Source organism: Oreochromis aureus, linkage group 1 (assembly GCF_013358895.1).
Source record: "Oreochromis aureus strain Israel breed Guangdong linkage group 1, ZZ_aureus, whole genome shotgun sequence".
NCBI lineage: Eukaryota > Metazoa > Chordata > Actinopteri > Cichliformes > Cichlidae > Oreochromis > Oreochromis aureus.
The window spans coordinates 41,820,351-41,847,416 of record NC_052942.1 but is presented as its reverse complement, the minus strand read 5'-3'; positions in this window follow the sequence as shown (position 1 = coordinate 41,847,416).

Here is a 27,066-nt window from a genome sequence, read left to right as displayed (position 1 = left end):
AACCAATAGCAAAGATGAGTAAACCCTCACTAGGTCTTGGATAAAGTGTACACTCACAAACCTGTCAAACCTGCATGTGAAACGTTGGCTACCATAGCAGTATAGTATTGCAACATGGCATTTGGGTCTTCTAACCAAAATAGGAAAATAGGAACATAAATATTGCCATCATTGCCAGACCTGGCCCACATCTGGTTGACATACACCCTGCCATGACACCGGTCAGTCAGACGTGCCAGCTTGATGACAGATCCAGGGAAGACCTGTTTTCCATGGGCCTGGGCCACATAAACCAAACCACAATCGGGCCAGGTATGGCATGCCATCACATAAACAGTGGCATCATTGCCAGACCTGGCACACATCTGTTTGACATACACCCTGCCATGACACCAGTCAGTCAGAAGTGCCGGCTTGATGCCAGATCTGGGCTAGACCTGTTTTCTATGAGCCTGGGCCACATAAACAAAACCACAGTCCAGCCAGATATGGCATGCCATCACATAGACAGTACCATCTGACAGGCCTGGCCCATATCTGGATGACATACGTCTTATCATGCCAGAAGTCAGCCAACAGTGCTGGCTTGATACCAGATACCGGCCAGACCTCCTTGCTATGTGGGAGACCTCTGCCACCTCTACAGCTAACCTGTGTTAGTGCTAGGCTGCCAAACTCCTTCCAGACTTGTGGTATTTTTGCTCACAGTATTTTCTCTTTGCTCTAGTTACCCGCCTGGTTATCATGTTATACTGGCGGACAATACTTCTTCATCTGCATCTTCATCTACTACCTTCATCTGGACGCTGATGGTCTGCAAAACTTGTTGCACTTCCTTCATCACGGCATACGACTTGCCTGCCTCCAGATTCATTTTGGATCACAACTCACCCGGACCTCTCGGATGGTACCCCTCTCATGTTGTTCTCCACCTGCAACGCTGACTCTGTATTCCACTGCCCCTCCTTTCTCCCCTGGACCTGTTCTGGAATTAGTCACAGCACATAGTTCTGATTACATGTCTCAACTTTAGCTCATAGTTCATAGTAAACTTTATCTGTATTGTCCAGTTTTTACTATTGCCTTTGTGCACCATTGTAAATAAAGCACTATTTTCACGTCGGGTTTTGCCTCCGTCTTTGTCTGCTCTCTAGTCCACACAGCCGATTTGGCCTTTTGGCCTTAACATCAGGCTGTTAACATGTTTATTTCTGATATAAAGTTTTAACATGGAAGTCTATGGGGACTGGCTGACTGCTGCCTCTGCTGGATGTCAAACAAACTGCAGCCTTCGGAGCTTGAGTTTGGACACGTTTATGCCGTAACAGCTAAATATTTGATCAGATCATGAAACGCATAGTAGGTCAGCAAACATTCAGCTTACAGGAAATGTGGCTGTGAGTGATTTTTTTTGTTTTATCTTTGCTGGCTCTGCTTGTCATAATGATAAAAACTACAAGATCTTCATTTAAGCTTCAGCATGACAAGTGTGACACCTTTCCCAAGACACCCATGTGAAAATACCCAGAAGGGATTTGAGATGAGGAGAGGACAAAATGAATGACTGAAGTACAAAAAAGGAGAAAAGATTATAAACACTCTGCCACTCGGGCTATTTGTCAAGACTGTAAACTTCTCTCCCTTCCCTCTCTTCCTATCTTTCTTCTTTAGCCCCTTCTATGAAGAAGAAGTATTAATTTATTAAATTTCCTCTCCATTTAACGACCCCATTTGGAGGATTTGAGTTTGATCCTCACCGGCTCAGCGAGGCGTGAAGATGGCAAGAAGAGGGAAGGGAGGAGATGGATCTGTCAGCGTGTCACATAAATATCTTATTAGCCAGTGATCTTATCATCATAAAGCAACCCATTTATACAGTTAGGCATGTCATGTTGGTCAATTGCACAAAAAGGGAAAAAAAATCCATCCACATGCAATATTAAACTCTCGAATCTCATGCCAACACCATTAGGGGGGTTCAAACTCTTCTTCTCTGCTTCCTCATCTGGGTGTGTTTGTGTCATGAATCCTGCGCTTCTGGATGTCGTTTTTTCCTGTTTCTTTTTTTCTGTTTCACTAATAGAAGTCAAAGAGCATCCAGTCCCCAGTTCCAACCATCATTTTTCCAGCAGTGTTTTTTCCACTTCTACCAGGTGGATCCTGAGGAGTTCGCAAGGCAAATAAAATAGATAATTCTGCGAGGGTCTCAGCTAGGCATGCTCAGAGCACCTCCGATGCACAGACATTGATTTGAGGACCCAAACGAAGACAGGTGGCACCAACTTTAAGAATAAAAAAACGAACCTTTATCGGGGCAAGGCCAACAGTCCAAAAGCAGCTGAAACGAAGTGCAAACTGGAAAAACACACAAACAATGAATACACAGACACACTGAGGCTGATGGAGAACTAACACAGCTAAACTAAATCAGGGTAACAAGGCAAGGGGAATAAAACTGCACGTGCTACACAGAGACAGACAAAGAAGATGGAGACTGGACAGCACGACACAAGGAAGGCAATAAAACAAAAGCTCAGGTATAATCCACCAGGACTGTGGCACCAAGGTGGCATCCTGCAACACGGTCTCATCCCAACTCACCACATACTGACGCTGTGTAACAAATCGTCGGTATGTTACGTGTTCGGAGGCATGAGAGCTGTTTGGAATGGATCCATACATGTAAATGTGTATTACGTTCTGATCATGAATCACTTTGGAAAACACATCTGACAGGGTTGATGTTGGGGCTGGTATAGATGGCTGGAGTCTCTGCTCTAAGCGTGTGTTAACGCCATAAGTGGCTTTCTATTGGATTCAACTGAGAACCCGGAGCATCTCATAAGGACGCGGAACGGTTCCTTTCACGTCACTATGAGACGCCTCGGGCTATGACAAGTCGTTGGTATGTTATGCATTGGGAATGAGAATGTTCTGCAGCCCAAGGAAAGTTTCTGTGTGGGAGAACCACATTTTGCCATCCTGCATCATCATCATCACCTGTACCACACCTGCACGAATCACTCTAACATTAGCAAGAGCGCAGTGCATAAATGTGAAACTTTAGCTTCAACAACAACAACAAAAAACAGTACCTGGATCCAGTACCTGGACAAAGGCTAACCACCTGTGAGCAGAAGACAGCTGGGTTGTTATTCAGTTATCAGAGGTCTGTGGAGCAGAACTGACATGGACAGATTTCCTGCTCCTCACACAGACACTGACATCACAGCATTACCAGTTCGTCATGGTCAGCACAGCGAGGGCTGTGCGTTTCCTCCGTTAAACAAACTGTCCTGATGGCGGCGTGCTGGTGGCGCTTAGCAAGGTCAGTCAGCATCGTCAGAAACAGAATCTCTTCCTTCTCATTAGAGTCCCGTCTTTCTTCTTCTGCAGTTCTCCAAAGCCCTGAATCCGTCTCATTATCTTGTTTTCATGTTGCACTTTGTCGAAATGGGGCTCGATGGCTTCGGGCACCAAAGGAAAAGAAGGAGGAAGAGCGGCGCCACTGTTGACAACAACAAGAAAGAACGTCACGGTCGTCTGTATGGTCATCAGTTATTTTTTAATTGTGAAGGAGTACAGTACACTAATTAAAACTAGTAGATCTCGCCATGCCAAAGGCAAAATTAATAATTGATATTTTATTAATATTCAGAAGTAACACTGGGAATATATTAAAGTGATTTTGTGGTTGCAGAAATGATCCAGAACCGGGCGTCTGTGTGTGAGAAAGAGACCTGTTTCAGAAGAATTAATGGACTCCGCCTCCTTAACAAGCATCCAGTTCAGTCTCACAGAGAGACGATAACAGCTGTTAATCATTCACAGATCAATGAGGATCAGAAATACTGTTGGACAGTAAACTGTACCAGCAGCGTCTCATCTCACGTCAAGTCTGCAGGGTTTTTCTTCCATCAACAGTTAAAGTGCAGTTTCACGTGATGATGTCACAGTGAAAGCTCAGCTGGACATTTCATCGGTTAATAAGAATCAATGATTTCACTGGGTTCTGTTTAGATGAGCTAGACAAACAACTGAAAACAGCAGCTGTCTCAAGCTCCTGTATACATATCAGGTAAGAACACTACAATGTCAAAGAGAGACAGTGGGAAGGAAAAGTTTCATTTTAACAGGAAGAAACCTTCAAAAGATCCAGGATCAATATCTGAGGACAGAGACTAATCCTAACCCTACAGCAGAGAGAAGACAGACACTATCTCTACTTTTAACATTCAAACTTTCCTTTTTGCTAAAGCATATAGTTAGGGCTGGACCAGGTGACCCTGAATCCTCCCTTAGTTATGCTTCAATAGGTGTAGGCTGCCGGGGATTCCCATGATGCACTGGGTGTTTCTTCTTCATACTTAGCGTTTGTCTCCCGAATCCAGACTGGAAGCTGGTTCCACAGAAGAGGGGCCTGAAAACTGAAGGCTCTGCCTCCCATTCTACTTTTAAATACTCTAGGAACAACAAGTAGGCCTGCAGTGTGAGAGCGAAGTGCTCTAATAGGGTGATATGGTACTACAAGGTCATTAAGATAAGATGGGGCCTGATTATTTAAGACCTTGTATGTGAGGAGCAGAATTTGAAGTGTTCTGGATCAACTGAAGGCATTTCAGGGAGTTTTTAGGACTTCCTGATAATAATGAATCACAGTCGTTCAGCCTAGATGAAATAAATGCACGAGTTTATTGTAGCTGCATCACGTTTAGTGCGATCGCTGCAAAAAGTCGTTAAAATATCAGCTGTGCTGTGAAATTATTCTTTCTGTTTGAGTTTGTAGCATCAAAATGTAAAAGAAATCATTTTAAACATGAGAATATGAACTTGTGCAGAACCTTCTGTCACAGCCAGCCTGATATTTTTATCATATTTTCACACTCAGGTCTGAACAATATGTGACAAGGACATGCTGTGTGTGTGTGTGTGTGTGTGTGTGTGTGTGTGTGTGTGTGTGTGTGTGTGTGTGTTGAATATTCACGTGAGGGAAAGATTGTGTTAATCTCACATTTCTAATTAAAACTATTTGCTTGTTGTTGTTTAATATCGCTGACTGTCTCAGAAAATGATCCATCATTCTGCCATCACGCTGTCCCCTCCTCCACCCTCGACCCGCCCTCCACCTCGCATCCCATAAACCCTCTGCACCGCACTGCCAAACAAAAACCTTCCCCGCTCTCCTTCTTTCTGTGTGGAGCCAGGGGCGGTGTGGGGGGTGTTTAGTATTTTTTAATAAGCGTCCTCAGGACTATTGAGTGGCTCCTTTGTTCATATGGAAGATTAATTATGCTGTCAGCCGCTCTCAGGGGCTGCTTAACAAAGATTCACTGATATAATGGTCTGGCCCTCTGCGTGGAAATCACTGTTCTCCCAAACCCTCCGCACGCCTTTTCATCAAACAGGAAGTCATTTTACCCGCCATGATTGCTGAGCGTCCTTCTCCTCTGCTTCTGCGCTGATTCCTGAGCCGCCATTCGTAACTCGCCATTATGATACAGCAGAGCGACGCACGGCCTTTAACTCTGCAGCGGTCACATGTGAAAGTCCTCCCTTTCTGCATCCAGGCTACAGTTGGGCTTGTTTTGCAGATTGAAGATTTGGCGGCTGCATCATTGCTGTGAGTGACAGAGTCGATATTCATGCTTGTGGAGCAGACGGATGGGGGCTGGAGGAGAATAAAGACGTGTGGCTGTGAGGGTCAGTTTAACTTTTTACAACAGGAGGATGAGCTCCAGCCAATGGGTGACAGGCATCTTGGATTCACCAGTGAACTAGGTTTTCCTGCAAGCTATCTCTTAATGTACAGAGCAGGTCTGAAACAGAGGAAGGCTCCGTCTTCTGATATATATATGCATATGTCTCACACACATTCATACAAGTGTCTTTTTCAGTTTTCTATCATTCACGCGTTGATGAACACATCAGGAGCAGCTCTGTCATGAAACGCTGTGTGGCAGGCAGGAACTGGACCCAAAATGCAGGCTCTTAGACACAAGGGATGAACTCAAAACCACAGCTTTATTCACAGGCTGGGAAAGCATACAAAGTAAACTAAACTGGGGAATAACACACTAAACTTACAGGGAGACACCAGGAGATCCACACAGCATGAGGGACGACGCGACACTGACTCAGAGAAACACAGGGTTTAAATACACTGGGAAGTAACGAGGGGAATGAGACACAGAAGGAGAGCACAGCTGGGAGAAATCAGGACTGACGAGACAAGGGAGCAAAGCAGGACACATTTACATAAGACACGGACCTTCAAAGTAAAACAGGAAGTATGACACAGAGACACGAACTTGGCACAGTGGAGACAGCAACTAAGATGAACAGAGACACAAACCATAAGACAGAGGACAACTAAGAAACACAGAGACATAAACCATAAGACAGAGGACTCTAAGAACCGAAAGACACAGAGGGAAACTCAAACATGGGGACACAGACTTACACAGAACAGAGGGGACACAGAGAAACACGAAGGGCAAGGGATCGAAACTAGAAACGATACAACTCACAAGCACAATACTACAAAAATCATAAAGAATTAAACATGCTGGGTCAGGGGACCCAGGACCCTGACAAGCTCAAACTTCTTGCCCAAAGGTTCTTGACTGAACAGACCGGCGCATCCAGGAATCAAACCACCAACCTTCTGATGAACACACAAGCCTCCTCCCAGCAGGATAACTGGCATGTCACGAAGCTAATTAAAGGTCGTTTAGACAATGCTTCAAAACGACGGCGCCTGGTTTCAAGCTGCAGGACAAGTTAACAGCAGCTAACGTCAGCAGCTAGCTGCTGCTCAGTCTGAAACACAAGACTGACGTGCATTAGCACGATGTGAGGATGACAGACTAAACAGGAGAAAAACATCCTTGCCAGAAACAGGCAAACTGTTTGCAGAAGGCTTCATTCCATCAAAGCTTAATGAAGCACAACATCACCCACAGACTACCTTACCTGTCCTGTAGGTGTTGCTGTTATCACACTTTAATATCTACATTAATAAACAATGAGACATGGCAAGTGTTTAGTTCAAAAATTGCTTTCTTCTATATTTAGTGTAATAAAAAAAGCCACCCAATGATTTACTGCTAAAAAACCTGCGTTTATTTGGCGTACCGACACGCTGTTACCTTTACCTGAGTACAGTGTCTGCTCCTCTAATCAGTCATGATTTGATTTGTTGTGTCCTCAGTGGGCACATCATGTTCCCTGTTTGTCTGCCTCTGCTTTTACAGACGAAACATGTATATTCACGTTCGATATACATGGATCACATACGTGTGCTGACCTCGTGATGTGCCATCAAATACGAGATTTCCTGCCTCTTCCTCGAGCCTGGAGCCGCTCTCACAGCTTCCTGACCTGAGACACAAACTGGGGATGATGCAGCTGTAATCATGATGAATGGAAGGAGGAAGGCATGTCACTGTTTCCTCTCTGCTTGATAAATGGTCTAATATACTCTTATTTAGCAAAAAAGGGACCTAATCATAGCTCTCTGGATTGTGATAATATTCTACATCATATGTACTTAAAGAGCACTTATGGAATATCTATTTCCTTCTGTTCTTGCTGTAAATGAAAGGAGCGAAGAAGATCTGAAATCCTTTGTTTTCGAGCAGAAATCACAAATAGATCCCAGAAACACCAGCGGACATTTATATTAGTTATGTTTCATGTCCCGTGTTATCATTCAGCTCATAAGAGACGGCATGTCCATACACTGATACACAAGCCCAGAAAGCTGAACATCTTCTGTCTTTCTTTTCAAACATTTAAAATTTGAACCAAACAAACACAGAAAATGAAAAACATGAAAACAAAATGATCTGAAAGCAAAAAAAGGTGTTTGAACAGGAGCAGGAAGAAGCAGCGGCTTTATCTACAATCCCCTAACGAAAATGGTATCTGTATATATACAAATACATGTGTACATGCATATAAACACATACAGCTGTATATAAACAAATATCACCAGCATTAATATTCTCATTCTATACAATAGCACAACTATAGGCTCATAATATACATATACCCATATACCCCAATATATAAACCCAACAAATATGTATTGCTTGCATTTATTCTTATACTGTGCAATATTTCCACTTATGTCACGTGTGTAACTCATTCCACAACGTTCCCCACAAACTGTTTTTAAGAGTGCTGCGAACACATGGCTGCTTCAAACTGCATCTTCCTCTCAGGTCACACCTTCTCTCTCGATTCTTAAAGAAATGTTGAATATTACTTAGAAGCATATTATGACTTGCTTTGAAAATCACCTGTGTGGTTTTAAATTGTACCAAATCCATGAATTTCATAACTTCTGGTTTTAAAAAAAGATTCTTTGTGTTCACGATACCAAACATTATGTTATATTCTTATTGCTCCTTTTTGCATATTTCTTTAGAGAACTCTTGTAAGTGTTACCCCAGATTTGAACACAGTAATTTACATATGGTGGTAACAGTTGCAGTGTTTCATTGTTCAGGATGTGCCCTGCTTATATAGTTTTTGCCATCTTGTTACAAAAGTGTTTGATCTGTGGTTTCCAGTCAAGCTTGTGTTTTCCAAATACTCTTTAATAGACATTTTATCAATTTCTAATTTGCATGTGAATAAATTTCTCAATTTCCAAACAACATAATTTTGGCTTATGTTTATCAGTTTACCTCTATTAATCTCCCATGAACAAAGAACGGTTGTATCATCTGCAAAAACCACAAACTTCAGTATGTTTGTCACAAAGTAAACAGTTTAGGACCCAACTTTGTGGGACACCACAGGGAATATTCCAGCACACATTTTGACTGACCAGTTTGTACAAATTGCTGTTTGTGATAAAGAAAACATTTAAACTTGTTTTTTTCTAACCTCTCTTACCATATCTGTCTATTGTGTCAAAAGCCTTGTGCCCCACGTATGCAGTGTCAGTGTTGGTCACATTAACGTTAATCTGACCAACAAAAGAAGAGCTCAACAACTGCAAAATGCATAAAGCAATATTAATACAACAATATTCAAAACAAAGAACAGAAGAAACAGGCAGGTAAATGACACAGACCTGGGGGTGCTCCAGTTAAAAACAACGGCGGCGTCATATTTGACCTTGATGTTAGGTAGGCCGCACAGGCCAACTTCAAAGACACCATCAGAGACATTTAGAGCATAAATTAATAAAATTAAAGATGTTACAAAAAAAAAAGAAACAAAGCAGGTGAAAACAGTGTTTAATTAAAATCATATTAAAATCCTTGTTCCTGCTCCTGTGCATGCTGAGGGGAAGTGATGGCTCTCTGACAGTCTAACCTCCTCGGGTATTTTAGTGCTGCAGCATGGAGCAGAATTTATGGTCCTGTAAATGTCTGCGACGGGGGGACGTGGGGTTTCACCCACCCGACAGTCCTCCAACATCCCGGCTGTGCTTCACTGGAAGCAGATGACGCATGCAACTGCTGAATGTTGATTGGCCGATAAGTGGGCCGGCACAGAGCAACAGCAGAGTTCACTGGGAATGGGAAAACTGCGGAAAAACTTGAAAGACCACAAAACAAAGCATGAAAAGCACAGACACCTCAGCACTCTGTGTGTTCCAACATGGCTCTTCTTCACAGCTCACGGACCGACACCAGCATGAGCAGAGCGGCCCATGGATCGGCTGGAGCACAAACTGCACACTACCCCCATCTGAAGACAGCAGACGGGCAGCGAACGCAGTCGCCCTGCTCAACCACAGTACCATCTTCAGGGAGTCCAGGCACGGCGGGACACCAGGAAGGAGTTGAGCGGATTTTATAAATGTGCAGAAGGAGTGCATTTGTTAATGAGGTCAGATCCAATAAGTGAGAACAGAACATTTTTGGATGTGACTGAACAGATTTTTTACGTTACACAATCATGATTATTGTTCACATGCTGCAGTGCTTCCTGTCCCCGCTGTAAAGCACGCTCGCTCCTCTAATGACTCAGCCCGGTGTTGCTCTCTGTCTCTTGGTCCTAATGAATGTTTCTGTTTGTCGTACGTGCGTTTTTTTTCTCCCTTATAGAAATTACAGCTGGACCCGAGACTCTTTGAGCTCTCTGCCACCATCTCGGGCCGTGGATGAAACTAATTGGTGCCCTGACGGATGATTGCAGCTGTGCTGACGTTAAGGTCGTTAAGTTCTGCACACACTGTAATGAGGAAGAAACCCACAAATCCCATTGGCTGTCATTTATTTACCACAGCACAAAAGCGAGCGTGACTTTGCACTGAAAGAGGAGATTTTTTCCCCGAGGATGAGGAGAAAGGAAGACTTTTCTCTTCCCGCGTCCTGTGACAGGTTTAAAAGTGTGAACATGTAAATCAGATGCAGTTTGGGCCTTAATGGATGTGTTTTAGCGGCACTCTCCCAGGCAGCGCGCCCTCGTCCCGCGTCCCAGCAACCCGCTCGCCTGTCTGCTCGCATGATGTTTACAATAATGGGGAGAGGCAGTCCAATTTCACCCGACACGGCAGCCCCCTCTCTGTGCCGCTCCTGCGCCACGTCTGAAAAGAGACGAGATTGAAAACAGCACCAAGTTCATGTTGGGAGCGACGCGAGGAGCCAGGCGGCGCCAGCCGAGAGGGCGAGCTTCACACTCCACAAACATCGCTGCTTACATCTGTCTGCATTACTGTACTCACACACACACACACTCGGGATCCGAGGGATTGACACGACAAGTTCCACAAGACTTCCAATGTAACGGCGAGCGCCCCCTCTGTGCACTTCCTGTTCCGCGGGGGTGTTTTTGAGCTTGTCTGGGATGAATGGCGCTTGGTGAGGTCACCCAGCGTTTGAGTTTTTTGGTCCTGTTTGTTTATTGACCGACCAATCAGCACGACTCAGGTCGACTCCTTGGCTCCATGGAAACTCAAATGAAATATCTTTTTCTGGATGTCGTCATTTTTTAAATGTTTAGCTCCGTTCACTCCTGTTACTGAGGAACACGGGAGAGCACCCCCTGTTGCACAGCAGCTGCACGCAGCCAGTTTCTGTACAGTGGGATTAACGGAAAGCCGAATGGCTACCCTCCATCATCTCTGGATCAGCCTTTCCTTTCTGCAGACACCAGTGAAGAATGTGCCTCAGTTAATATGTCCACTGTTTACTGCTCCATGCTCACTGCTCAGTTTATTAGGTACACCAGTCAAATATAATGTAGGCATATCAGGGATCATATCGGCCATCTTTGATGAATGTCCTTTCCTCTCTTGCAGGAACTTCGTGGAAAGGTTCACCTCTGTGTCAGGTCTGAATATCAGCTCTGTATTTGCCCATCAGAATCTATTTTATTTTATTTGTACAGCGCCAAATCACAACAACAGTTACCTCAAGGTGCTTTCTGTGGAAAGGTAGACCCTACAATCAGCCTCAGGATGCTTTATTAAAATGATGTAAACAGCATTCAAACAGTATTTTCATCTATTCTGGATTTTCTTTTGATTTTTAAGATCGTGTGATCTGCTCAGATGGCTTTTAGCCACACTTTAGTTCTTGGTGTTTGCTGCAGCAAAGACCGATGAATGTGACCCTGTGGTGAAACCTGGATGTAGTGAGTGCGAGGTGGATCTATCGGACAATCTGAGAGACGCATCACACTCACATGGAAGCAGCTCAGTTAAATCCTGCCCTGCTTCATGATCTCCAACATGAACACCACGTTTCAGTCAGACCTGAAGCCAGAATCTCATTATTGAAGGGTTCAGCAATCAGCTGAGCAGTAGGCTCCTTTTCCCATAGACATCATTACAATCGGTCTACAGAGCAGTCGCCCCCTGCTGGATGTCAGAGAGAATGCTGGCTTAAGAAGCTTCAGCTTTTCAGAAGCATTTTCAGGCACATTATTCTGTTATTATTCTGGTGAACTGTTTGTATCAGGAACAACATTAATCCTAACATTCAGCCGTCTTCAGATAACAGCATGTCTGTAAGAGCGCTCCGAGACCACCATTTCTATTCATGCAGAAGGAATAAAAATACAAAAATAAACTCCATCATTGTGATCTAATTCCAGTTCACTCGTTACCTCAAACATTACAGCTCTCACAGCTTTAACTGCAATGTGACATCAAGGACTTTTCCATTGTGGGTTTGAGTTTTAACCACAAACAGACTGAGAACAAAAACAGTGTGTTATACTTTTCAACATCCTCCGCCATCCTCCTCCAGGTGTCCTCACCATCAGATCCTTTCTCCCTGACCCCTCCAACCTTGTACTGTACCCGCCATGCTTTGTTCTCTAATCCAGGCTGTGGTCCTTCACAAAGTCACCCTCATAAATAAGGTCAGCGCTCAGAGAGAGAGAGATGTAGTGTGGAAATTAAACCTGGATATTTTTGTACGCTGCCATGAATCCTTATTGTGTGCAGGTCAAGCCCCTCGTTTTGCTCTGATCTGATGAAAGGTGGAGAAGGAGAAGTTCATATTATTATAAAAAAAAGGAGCGAATGAGGATTTCACTGACGAGAGGGGAAGAATGAAAAGGTTAATTGGGCTATTATCCGGCTGTAGTTTTTGAGGGATTTATGAGATGTCCGGGGCTCGCTCTCACTTTCCCTCATTCGCTTTGAGACATGTGCTCACACACACACACACACACACACACACACACACACACACACACACACACACACACACACACACACTCACTTTCATCAGATTCAGGTACAAAACAGGACATATAGATCTCAATGTGCACTTTCTGGTTTTTGTTCCACACTGTGGGAGCTGAAATAAGGAGAAGACAGGAAGGTGTGTGTGTGTGTGTGTGTGTGTGTGTGTGTGTGTGTGTGTGTGTGTGTGAATACATGTTTACAAGCAGACTATGTGTGTATGGCTCAAACAGAGGAACATTTTACAGGTAATACTAAATACTGTAACATCCAGCCGTTTCTGCCGGCTGAGCTTGTGGATAAAATAAAATCCCAAACTGCTTTGAAGGTGAGCTGGTGAATGTGGGACCACCAGGTTCATCTCTCTGCTGTCTGTTTTATGTCAGTCTATGACCGATAAACAAACTCATGTTAAGGTGGCGCTCGTGGCGGAGACAAACAGAGTATCTGAGTAAAATAACCTAAAACTGGTGGTCGTAGGCAGGATTACAGCGATCGATGCACAGATAGGTTCCTCCCAAACACCGGCACATTGTGTGTCATTATGACCGCTACCAGAAAAAAAGGATCTGCTCCACAGATTTTCAGAATAAAGGTTTTCTCAGACGCTCTCAGAAAACAGCCAACCTGTGTCACAGAGGCTCATCAGCTACAATCCTGTGGCTGATGTCCCGTCTGGGGCAGATTTCTTACATCAAGCATACTCTGGGTTGTATTATGGAATCACCTTGCCTGACTTCACACCTAAAGAGCGAATCAAAATGAAAGATAGGTAAATATTGCTTTTATTTCTGTAAAATTACTAAGAATTGTAAATTACAATTGTTCATGCACTACTTACATTTATTTACAGTATGGTTATTTCCTTGTTACCACCTTATTGTAGTGTACAAACCTTTAAGTGTTTGTAAATAAATATAATTATATTGTAATTTAATTACAGGGGACTTACGGGGGGCGATCGTGGCTCAAGAGTTGGGAGTTCGCCTTGTAATTGGAAGGTTGCCGGTTCGAGCCCCAGCTTGGACAGTCTCGGTCGTTGTGTCCTTGGGCAAGACACTTCACCCGTTGCCTACTGGTGGTGGTCAGAGGGCCTGGTGGCGCCAGTGTCCGGCAGCCTCGCCTCTGTCAGTGCGCCCCAGGGTGGCTGTGGCTACAATGTAGCTTGCCATCACCAGTGTGTGAATGTGTGTGTGAATGGGTGGATGTCTGGATATGTAAAGCGCTTTGGGGTCCTTAGGGACTAGAAAGCGCTATATAAATACAGGCCATTTATGTCTGTGAAGGGTCAACCTCACAATCTAAAGCGCCTTTAGGCGACTGTTGCTGTGATTTGGTATAAATAATATATATAAAACAAAGGGTTAGGGGGGCTAAATAAAGCTGAAATGCATTTTTACTGTTACACAATGACAGTGAAAGTATTTTCAAATGAAAGAAAAACTGTCTGATTATCACTGCTAATATGTTCACATCATTTAAATCCGACGCGTATCATGTGACTTGTCAGCTGACTGCAGCTCAGCTGCATCTCTATTTGCTGAACTTCTACCTGGTTCTTAATTCAGCCTCATCCATTCTCCTGACATAGACTCTGCTCATCGATCGGGTTTATTTGCAATCGGTCACTGATAAGACGAGCGCTACATCACACTGATAGCATCAGCTCAACGTCTGAGTTCATGCCAAGGTTACCTGAAGAACTCTTTGGAAGGTGATTTTACAGTTCGAGTATCGGCGGCAGGAAGTACTCCAGTGATTAACCAATCACTGAGTGACGATAGGAGATAAAAGCTGAGGGTGTTTCACGTGTGTGTCTTTGCATTATTGGATGGTTTCATTCCAGGTAAAGCTGATAAAAAGTGACAGAGAGGCCACTCTTTAAAGAAGTTGCAGCCCAGCTTCCTTCTGTTGAAAGAGACAAGCACACCTTAAAAATGAACATGTGGAGGGTTCGGGGTTCTGACCGATGATGAGGTATACCTCACATCGAGGATGAGTTAGACCTTACATGCTTCATTAACCCTGTCAGACCCAACCCATCAAAAAATAGCCAGAAAATTTAGATTTTTTGGAATTGAGATGTTTTCTAACGCTCATTACAAAATCCATATTATTTTTTTCCGATATCATGTTGTGTGTGATATATTTTTATTATATATTTTTTGTATCGCATTTGATACATTGGGTGTTTTTGGCAACTTTTTGTTAACAACAATGATAATTTTAGACATAAAATACTTTTGTCCATAACATTTTGAAATGATGGCAAGTATTGATGCTGTCGATGACATAGAGGTCTCAGAAACTCATGTATCAAATGTGATACAAAGGCCATTATAGGGTTAACATGTTGACACCTGTCAGTGAGATACAGTATTAAACCCTCGTCACACGTCACACCTGCTGAGATCTTCAGATTTTAGTGAAACGATTTTCAGAGAGCCGCCTGTTGCAGGTAAGCTGACCTGTGAGTGTTCGCTCTCTCTCTCTCTCTGTCACACACACACACACACACACACACACACACACACACACACACACACACACACACACAGTTGCAGTGATTTCTTTGCTTGTTGCAGAGACGGGATGAAGCAGAGGGCGGCATCTCGTCCTTGAAAGTGGCCCTTTGATCAGCAGCCACTCATTTCTGATGTTTTTGGGCGAATCAGCGTCCATTTGCACGACGGAAAAATGAACAGCTGTCAGCCTGTGATGTGTTAATTTCCCGACAGTCGCCGCGCTCAAACCAATTACTGATTTAAGGGCAGCGAGAGAGCTGCCCTCCACACACACTCATTAGACTCCTCAGGACTAAAAGGATAAAAACAAACGAGGCAGGAAGAACGAGACTTTCACACGCCGCTGTCAGCCGAGAGCCTCGCGTGGACAAAGTGTCACTTTAGAAATAATTAAAACACGAGGACAGCACAAACTCGACAAACTTACTCACGCTCGAGTTTTCTGCTCTCACCTCTCATCACAGTTTGAACAGGTGAGTTGTTGCCATGGGAGCCACAGCCTTTCTAAACTGTGAGCTAATTAACAGCGTTAATGATCCACCTCATACGTCACGTGCAGCAGCGATAACCGGAGCTCAGTCAGACTCTCACAGTGTTTCATACCAGCGCGTGGATGCTGTGCATGTTACACAGCTGATCACTGCCCCCCACACACACACACACACACACACAATTTCATAACATCTGCATGCAGACAGCAGCAGGAGACATCGAAAGATGGAAAATATTAGTTTGAGAGTTGGTTTCAAATAAATGAATATTTGTCTGCAGTCAAAGGTTCTGATGCTTTCAAAAATACCTCACAGGGCCTCAGGTTCATGCTTACATACCTCACTGTCTTATTGTAGAAATCACGAAACACTCTGTATGTTTAACAGAGAGGCCGTTTCATCCAGTTTTATTTATACACATCACAACTGGTAAAGACAATACGGAGAAAGCCCCAACAATCAAACAACCCGCTACGAGCAAGCACTTGCCGACAGAGGGAAGGAAAAACTCCCTTTTAACAGGAAGAAAGTCAGGGATTGGTGGCCAATGTTCCGGGTTGAGGGAGGCAGAGTGATGAATAAATCCCGATATCCTGATCCGTCCACACTGAACACGGCCTCCTTCCTCCCTGATAACCCACAGGACGCTCCCCCCACAGTCCATCCCCTGTGGGCGCTCTTGTTCTCGGCTCCGTTTCACCAGCGGAGATAATGTGGGAATATTTATTCTCTGTCCTCTGTGACCTGCAGTGAATGAGCCGCTGTAATTGGGAAGCTGGTCAAAGGGGAGCTATTCCAGCAGTGGACGGCGTCTTTAGAAACTCGGGCCCCACTCTGTGTCCCTCTCCCCTCTCCCTTTCTCTAATCTGCTAATAATACCCTCCATCTAATGGTGTCACTGGTTATAAATCACCCCAAACTACAGGGAGGGAGGGATGAATAAAAACTCACCAAAATCTGACCAAAATCTGAAAATCGGTCCGAATCAAATGTACGATTCAGTCCCAACAGAAAACGCTCAGATTTGAACTTGTGGAGAAAAGGACCAAAGAAACTATTAATAAATGACTGTAGGAAAAAACAAATGCCACGTTTCTTTTGGTGAATGAAAGGCGAGCAGAGAAAACATGCCCGAGTCCATTAAAGCGAGACCTGTGAACGGCGGCCCTTAAATCAGCTGCTCGTGTCTCTAACGAGGTGAGTCGTCACACGGCCACGGTCACCGGTCGTTTCTAAATGCAGACGCACTTTAATGAGGTCTTGATGGAGCCGAGCGTTTCATGTGGAGGGATAAAGCGAGAAGTTCTTCCCAAATCTTTAGAGATCAAATTATATCCGATATCAAATACATGAGTGACTTACACTTAATTTCACAAAGACAAGAGGCTGAGGAACAATAATGGAGTCTGCTCTTTGTTCATAAATAGAATATTATTTTTAATTTCTTCAGATGAAATGCAGACCGTCTCCCCTGAGATGAGCTGTTCGGCACAGCTTTTGTTTTATTATTGAGTAAACAGACGTATTGGTTCCCGACGAACTAACAGAGGTCTGTTTGAAGTGTAAAAACCAACATCTCCTGAATGAATGCATGTCACATGACTCTCTCACTCTGAGCCTGTTTCCAGACACGCACATCAAAATGTAACAAAGACGACATCGTTAACCTGAACGTGAGAACTCCACAAACACGAGGACGAGCGGGGAACCGTCCTGACGTAGTTACCAGCACACAGTCGAAGCAGCGTCCCACACTCACAGAGAGACCTGCTGTCTTTGGCTGTTTTTAATTAAATATAATATTTAAATGATTTCTAAATCAGGGGCCTCTGTTTTTAGTTATAGTTTCAAACTTTGATTTTCTCACATTCCATTTTTAAATTTGATGAATTTGTGCAGTCGACCGTCGCTGAAGTTTTCCTCTGATTGCAGCAGCGTGAATAACATTACTGTTCCTGTCCGGCAGCCTCGGAGGACGCCCGTTTACCTCCTGCTGGGTCCTCCTGGGGATGACAGTGTGGGAGGACAGCTTGATCTTCAGGCCTCTCTATTGACTGGGCTGGAGCAGTGGTTCTGGCTCGCTGCCTCCCTGAAGAGAGTATTGACACCCAGGTTCTGTTTTGGATAGCAGGGTCGCAGGACTCAGACTCTCCTCCTTTGATTAATTGAGCACTAACCTTGATTAATGATCCCTTTAGCCATATTCTTCTCACCATGAATTCAAACTTTAAACAGTTTTGCTGCAGGAGAGGCTTTGCGGAGAGTCGGCAGTGAGAGTTCAGAAGATTTCCACATTTTCAGGTTCTTTTAGCCAATAAGATGTGAGCCTCTGCTCAGGTTCACGCGTTTCTTTACAAACAATCTGGTTTCTCACTCAAAGTTCTCATTTTACTTTGTGTAGCTGCTCTAAAGTCCTGAGGAAAACTAAGAGGCTTCACACTGACGACGCACTCATCAAAAGTCGATTCTGTTATGTGAACAGAGCAGCTTTTGAATCAAACCTCAATTATGGATTTCAAGTTTAAACACGTTTTATTTTAAGAACACAGCAGCGGACGTTCATCATGGTTCCCAGTCAGAATCACCGAGCCACTAAATGCCGACTGTAAGCTGGGGGAACAGCCGTCATCGACAAATTAATATTAAATAAAGATGTGAAAAGGTAGGATTAATCCACTCCAGTGTATTTACAATATACTGTTAAATGTGAATATGTATATTATATATTAAAATATAAAAAATATTGAAATATGACATTTATAAAGTGCTTCAAGTATTTAAAAAGTTTACTTACAGAATAATTATTTCTTTGTTTCCTGTAAAAATCTGACTTTATTCTAGTGTACCTACCTCTAATTCTTTGTAGGTAAATATATTATAAATATATTTCATGCAAATTACATTGAAATTCCACTTGATTACAGCATTGTAATTACCCTGTATTATGTTGTGGGCTATATTATAAAGAGCTACCGCTGAGCTAGATGCTAAATTGAGCTCTTCTTCACCAGCCTGAGTTTGGAGGCGTGAAGGTTCGTGTGTGCGTTCACCATCAACATTCGATTAATCTGATTTACAGATCAATAAACGATCACAGACACATTTACTCCATCATGTGAGCGCTATGTTCTTCTTTTATGTGAAGCACTTTGTTGTCTTTCATCACGCAGAGTCAGAATAATCTGGGTATAAAGAAATGTTGCTGTTTGTAAAACGCGGTGCGTTCAGCTGCGCCCCTTCATCTTGTTTCCGTCCATCTTTAACGTTCGTCTTTGTCTCGGCTCAGGAGCTCAGACCCGAACTGTGTTCACCTGTTAACTTTTAGCCAAAGTGAAGTCGAAAGTTTCCTCCCTCCGTTGTGAAATCGTGGCCACCGTGGCGTGCAGCAGTGCTGACTCATCACCAGAGACTCCTGCACGAGGAAGAGCGCACCTCCTCTCCTTCAGACTTTGGTACGCCTGTGTGGCCTAATGCACGCGCAGGACGGCCGACAGCCGATCACGGCGTGATTTATGACGCTGACCGCTGGCTGCATGGTGCGGGCTAATGACACATACACTAAAGTCATTGATTTGTATGAATGCCCTCCGCTCTTCATCTATCACAATTTAATGTTAGAGTTTGCAATGCAGAGGTGGGGAGGAGGAGGAGGAGAGCTCATCCCGAGGAGGAGGTGCCAGATCGGCATGCAGCTAACATACAAGGAGGCGCAGATGCTCCGAAACGAGGACCAGGTGGGACGAGGAGGAAGAGGAGGCCTGCTACCCTGAGGCCAGATGCCCCCCTCCCCCCCCTCCCCCACGCACGGTCATAAGTCATTTGCTGCTCCTCTAATTCCTTCTCTGCTTTGTGGAAATGATGGCAGAGTGTATGTCGCACACTCGGCTCAATAAAGCAGATAATAGCAAAAACATGGAGCCGTGCGCAGGAAATACTTTCAGAGAAGAAGAGAGGGAGTGGGGGAGCAAAAAACTCGATGGCACTCAGATCTGTGAGGCTGGGGGAAACAACAGCAGCTTTCCTTTGCTCTCTTCTTCCTCAGTTAGCCGACAGTTTGGTACTGAAAGAGTTTTGAGGGAAGGCGCAGAGACAGCCGGTGGCTGTCCCGAACTTTCCATCCATCATATAAAGATCATACAAAGAACAGGTTCATAGCTTCTAATAAGAGGCACTGCATCCACACAGCAGCACTTATCTCCATGGGAGGAGAACAGTCCCACCCACTCAGCTTAGCTGGAGTCTGCACTCAAACACAAACTGCACTAACAGGTCCTTTTCAATTTAACCTGAGTCTCTGGGGTTTCTTCCCCTGAAACTTTTAATCATATCACTCATGTCTTCATCATGAGGAAGAGTCCCTGCGGATTATGGGAGACTTTGTGGCGTGTTGGCTGGGTTTATGAGTGACCTCGCTCTCTGACCATGATGTTCTTATCTTCTTCCTCTCTGTCTTTCTCTCCTCACCCTCTCGTCTGATGACACGGTGCAGATGGAGTCGTGACTCATGGCTTACAGCACCGCTTTAATTACAGCGGATGTAAACACACCTGTCAGAGTTCCGACCCGGACCGCAACCACTCGGACGAGACAATAACAACAGACAAACAGCGGGAAGAGGCCGGCGGGACACCTGATCTCGGACAGACGCGTCCTTCGCGCAAACATGTGTCCGTTCACTGGCCGTGCTCCATGCTGACAGACGTGCGGGAGTCTCTGCTGCATATGACATGCAGCTGCTTTCCATCATGCCGATGTTTACCTGAGCTCGGTCCCACTGACGCGCCGACCAAACGCTGGCCTACATTCTCACAGATGGAGTCACTAACGCAGTCATCAAGCAGTGTTTGTTTGGAGGGAAGCACGTGTGCCAGGTGAATGCCTTCTATGGTAGGTAAGGGTTACAGACACGAGGAGCACGTTACTCACTCACCCTCCTGCACAGGTCTGAGCCCCAACCTGCAGAGAGTGGAGCAAACAAACACAACAAACAGTCAGAGCTTCAGTTTAAACATCTAAACTCAGCGTTTCACTGCACACACTCGTCTCTCACCTTTAAGTCTTCCTGATTCATCAAGCTGCTGGAAACATTTTGGTCCATGTGGACATGACATCATGATGTCACACAGCTGCTGCGTCCACAATGTGACTGTCACATAACTCCACGTCTCAAAGTGCTCTGTTGGACCTGTGACTGTGGAGACGGTCTCAGTGCGGCGAGCAAAGCCATTATCAGTGTACCATCTTCACAAAGGGATGGACGCAGTCAGCAGCAACACTCGGGCACGCCGTGGGTTTAAAGCACGATCAGCTGAAAATGTCCCCCGCACCATCACACCAACAGCAGCCTGAACACTGACACAAGCGTGTTTGCTCCAAATTTTGAGCCATCTGAATGCTGCAGAAACATGTTTCCATCTTCTCTGCGTGAACTGCAGCCTCAGTTTCTTGTTCTTACTGACTGGAGTCACTAAGGTGTGCTCTTCTGCTGCTGTAGCCCATCTGCTTCAAGGATGAGAGGTATATGCTCCTCTGCAGAATGAGTGAGTTTCTCCTCTGAGCTCTGACATCAATGATACACTCCCAGAGAACTGCTGCTCACTGGGTATTTCCTGTTTTTCAGCCCATCCTCTTTAACGTTTCTGAAGCATTCAGACCAAGGACCACGCCACATTCAAAGTCTCTGAAATGCTCAGTTTGGACTTATAACCTGACGACATTCCAGGGGCCGGATTTCATTTTTAATTCTTCTGTCGTAAAAATAGTCCTCTCGCTGTTCCAGTGGAAGCTGCGCGTCTGTGTCTGTGACACCTGAGCCCAGCCACGTCATCACTCACCTGCAGCACAGGCTCACAGTCAGCGTCCCCGCCGACTCTTCATCAGCCTCTCTGACAACGCTCCAGCTTCTTTCTGAGAAAAGTGATGTTTCATCATGACTAACTCTTCATATGTCAGAGAACGACACGATCTAAACTCATCAAAATAAAAACAGACATGAAGAACTTTTAATAAAAACTAAAGCAGGAGGTAAATGAACAGAAAAGTTGAGCTGTGATTGGTTCAGTTCCCAGCAGCTCTGCCCTCTGATGAACTTTTAAAGTGGAAGTGGAGTTTTAGCTCTGAGAGAAGAATTCAAGTAAAAAAGAGAAATCATCGCTGTTCTCAATAAAACTTTGCATGCTGGTGTGGATCCAAATGAGCTTGTGCATGGACTGAAGGGAGCTTTCAGCCCGGTTTCACTCTGACCCTGCGTCTTGGTACTGAGGTGATTGTCGCGCTCTTAAACCAGGGTTAGGCTCAGACACATGAGAGACTGATGGATAGATTTCACATAAATCTGCTGCACGTGAATGTTAAACTGTGTCAGAGACCAGGAGAACCCAGCGGCATCGTGGGAACGTGAGTTTGTGTGTTCGTCACGAGCAGCAGATGCTCTTAAATCTGAGGTGATTAAAAGACAAAATGAATGTGCTGCTTTTACTGCACGAAACACAAACAGCCGCCTTCTCCTACTGAGTGTGCTCCAGGTGTCAGACCCCCCTCCCCCTCACGGTGCCGTGGATTTAAGTAGCCGCTTGATTGCCAGAGCCCTCAAATCCGGTGTGAGGGACGATAACGAGACGTCACAGCTTTACACTCAGGTTTTAGAAGAAGAGGGAACATTTGTCATTTAAGCGTCTCTCCGCTCTGAGCGTCTGTCAGCCAGCGCTCCTCTCTAACAGCGAGACGGATCCAATTACCAGCCGTGGACATCTCTAACAAGGTGCCAGGAAAAGGCTGCCTGGACAAACAACGCCCGGGCCCAATAATGAGAGGCCCTCATTTGAGTGATTTCAGTCTCTTCGTCTGTCCCTGGAATGTGCTACAAAATATGCACAGTTACTTTTATTCATCTTTTCTTTCTTTCAAACTTTAGAAATACAAACATGCGTATTAGCATAAAACTTGCTAACACACACGGGGCTCAAACTTTGGAACGACTGATTATTAATCATTCCCGAGCCGAGCTTGTCAATACAAGTGATACAAATACAGCAGCGAGCAGCGAGAGAAACACTCTCACGTTAGCTCATTTTACCTCATTCTCTCGCATAACTAACCAGGCCATGGATTGTCAATGGCGGGGCTGCGATCGATGCGCTGGGGCTCCGTGCGTCCCATCGATTTCCCAACTCCCACATATCACAGCGACTCTTCATCAACAAAAGCACTTTGTCCTTCCCAAATAATCAGATCGAAGGAGCTCCTCTCCTGAGACAAAGTCACTTCAGTCACTGCAGCGCCACCTCCGCCCCCTCCCCGTCGGGGGGGGCGAAGTATTTCGCTGTCCTCGCAGCTTCAGAGAGGGAGATGCCGGCGTGCCGAGGAGCCGAGCGTGAATGTGTAATCCATGCAGGAGCAGCACAAGCTAATCAATATGCCGAGGAAGAGAGAAGATGGAAAACCCTCAGATTTTTTTTTGATTTTTTTTGGGGGGGGGGGGTCTGTGGTGCAGGTCATATTTTTTTAACCCTTTTAAAATCACTGATTTTACGGCCACACGTATAAACTCAGCGAGTGCTCATCACTCCGCTGTGAAACAGTTCATACTGAATAATGGCACCGCGCTGCTCTGCTCACTCTGCAGTACCAGCGTCCTTATGATGGTTTGCTCTCGTCTCGGGCTGGAAGTGGAAATATAAATGGTTCTTTTTGTTTGGACCAGAAGTTCATATATTTCACTGAGAACAGTGATGGTGTTAGATGATAAACATACATCACAGAGTCCTCCTCTCAGAGCTTCTGTGAGCTCTGCAGGGTCAGAGGTCATCCTGCAGGACAAAAACATCCAGACACTTTCTGTGACGTGTGCTCACGTCCCAACAGTAAACATCAAATATGTCACGCAGTCGGAAAACCTACCCGTGAGTTTAAATCGTGTTCAGAGTGTGTGTGTGTGTGTGTGTGTGTGTGTGTGCACACTCAAAATGCTGACTTTATTTTCCACATCACTTTCTTTCATGGGTACAAAGTAAAATTTTAAATTTAACGAAACCTGGTCCAAAGAAATTTACTTTCAGTTTATGTGAAACATTTTTTCCTTTATTTGTAATTATTTGAATAAATATAATTTTTTATATTTTTCTGCTTCATTTTAAACCAAATTAGCACTTTGTGTTTATCGAGGACAAAGAATCGTTTTTGTGAGTCTGTTAACACACGGTGTCTGCGTGCTGGTGTGAATGCTTCACTGTATGTTTGTCATTGTGGTGAAAACTATCAGAACCGTCTGATTTTAAAATGATACAGAATAAACCTCTGAGCGGTTTGCTGTCTGCATATGGAGAAGAGATGATAACCGCCTTCATCGCACTCAGAGGACTCTTCAGCGAATGTGGCAACCTTAAAACATGTAACATTGACATTTGCTGCGCACCGTGAACTCATAACGACGCCACAGAAACACTCCTCGTCATTTCAAAATAAAAGACAAGAAGCTGAATTACAATTCGTTTCCCTTCACAGAACCAAAAGCAAAAGCATTGGCACATTTTATTCTTTCACTGTGGCCGTTTCCACTCTGTGGTTTTCAGAGGAGGAAAACCAGGTGAAGGCTCTAATCTGCATCCATCACATCTGCACAAAGCAAATTTATCACTGGTCTCTCCTACCCAATGAAAATGCATCATTTCTTGTCAATTTTGCAGATATTAATAGATGGGGCAGCAGTGACCATTCATAAATCTACTTTAATATTTTAGGAGAGTCTTTCTGCAGGAAAAGGGGTAAGAGATGAAGAAAAAAGAGGAAAGGGAAGATGGAGGATGGGGAAGACGGAGGGGGGAGGGGGGTCGAGCTTAACTCGCTGCCCAATTTGATCAATCGCTACAGTCCTGCCTCTCCACTCAGAAAATTAGAAATGGGAATCTTAAAATCTGGAGCCGTTTATCATCACAGGTAAGACGGCGAGCTGGACGGGGCCGGGCTGAGCGTACGTGAGCGCATGCGGGAATGAGCCGCAGTGACGCTTCGCCTTTAATCTGAGTTTGTTCGGCTGCGGACGCTTAAACAACCTCCAAACACACGAGAGATTTCCTCGTGTTCGCCAAGAAGCAAACAAACGGGAAACACTGCTGGAAGTTTGAGCTTCTGTTTCCACACAGACATGCGGTGGATGTTCGTGAGGCTGATGCTCATTAGGCGCCTGCTTTAATAGTCTGACACGAAGCTCTGCGATCCCCTCTAACTCCTAATTGTTCTGATTAACGGATATAATTGGTATCTCTAACTGTGCTGTTGGACTGATGCTAATGTGTGCATAAAGTCACCAAATCACACAGACGGAGGAGGAAGGGTGAGCTAAAAGAGATGTGAGACAGAGAGCGAAGGAGCTCTTGTGTAAATGAGATGAAGATATTTGATGGTGTGGCTCGAGCTGTTATTTAGAGAGGAGTCTCTGGTGGTACTAACTAAGGCGAAAGTCAAACCTTTATAATTAGGAGACATGAGAATTTACTGCAGAGTGGTCAGGGTGTTCTTCTAATGGAGGTGTCATATGTGGACTGCTAAACAAGTAGCCTGAAGCTTGCTGCCCATTTGTTAAAAATAAAGTCCTAACTACTTGACGTTAGACGCCCCCAAATTTCCTGATGTGTTACAAAATAATGACCAGCGGCTTGCAGAGTGCAAGGCTCGAGCACCGTGTGTTATCATAAAGTTTTCTTCATACTTTAATCATTCGTTGTGAGCAAAGTGGGAGCCGTGGTAATGCTTTCATTCTTTTCTCAAACTAAAGGCAAGAAGAGTCCCTCGAACCCAAAGGCAGAAGCAGAGTGACGTTTTTAAACTGCCATCTAATCACTTCCACAAAGGTCTTTTACTCGAGGTCAGTCGAGTGCCACGGCGTCCCCGTCGGTGAGGTCCGCCTTAGCTTTCGGATCGAGGGGACGGACACGTCATGCTCACGTGACAGAAACCGACGGATCGAGCCGCTCGATGCTTCTTTGTGACTCGTTACTTTTTATGTAGTAAAGCTGAGACTGAATCCTCTCCAACCGGTCGCCCTGAACCTGGTTGTACCAGAGGTTTCTTCCTGTTAAATGGGAGTTTGTCCTTCCCACTGTCACCAAGTGCTTGCTCATACGGTCCATCTTCATAATTGTAGGGTCTTTACCTTACGTGATAAAGTGCCTTGAGGTGACTCGTGATTTGGAGCTATATAAATTTAACTGAATTGAACAAGTTGCAGAAAAGAGGATGATGAGGAACGTTTTCCACTTAGCTAAAATATTGATTTTCAAATGTAGATTAAAGTCATCAGTTCCCTTCATTCTCCTCCTAGTTCCCACCATCAGGGGTCTATGGTCCCCCTAAAAACTGCAAATGATTCATTCACAACTTTTTGAGTTTATCACGAATCAACACAACTGTGATCAAATCCAAGGGTGTAGCGGGACAGTTTCAGTCCTGCACCTTGTGTCGTGTAAAACATACCACAGTGCTCCATCTTCCACTTCTAAGGTTTTACCAATCATGAAAATTACCTGATTCTTCACAGATCTTCAAAGGATTCAAATTACAGCCTCGGGTGACATGTTACAGCGTGTCATTATTTATGAACACAAAATGAAGAAAAGAGCCACGGTGTGAGAAACTAAACTCACTCTGCTGCTCATCAAAGTTTTCCCAGTAAAGCTGAATCAGAACAAAGCAAAGACTCCTGGAACAGACGAGAACAAAGCGAGTAAAGCACAGCGGCACGTTTGGAGGAAACAAACATCTCATCGGCACTGAGTGGATATCCTCTGCATGCCAGAGTCAGCATGAGACCGTCTGTCCCACAGCTTGGACCAAACAGGACAATAACCCAAGCACAGCACTGCTGCAGTGGTCCAAAGTGCAGACTTCAGCCTGACCAAGAGGCTGTGTGGGACCGTCGGAGAGCTGTGGATGAACGAATGCTGTGAAGAAGAGAGGACCAAAGATCTGAGACTGACAGAGTCCCACAGAAACATCAGTGCGGCTCAACAAGCATCTACAGCTGCTGGATGATGAGGTGAGCTTGGTGTTTACCTCACTGCGTCTGCTATAAAAATAAATAATGGCAACATGTCGTCTATTGCTGTTCATCTGAGGCTGTATAATCTGGTAAGGACCAGATTATATATAAAATATATATTTATATAAAATTGTGCAGCTTTAGGTTTGAAGCTCAAATTTAGCTGAAGTCTCCTCTTTCTTAGTTACTCTAAGGCTTTGTTTCCCACGACTATTTGACTTGTAGATGCAGGAGGATGGGTGGGAGGACAACGTACAAGGTCTCATCTACTCGACATCTTTGCTCTCTTTGATTCAGGCAATTACCAAGCAACTGGAGACGCCTGCTGACATTTGTCTATCAACAGAGCTGCAACTC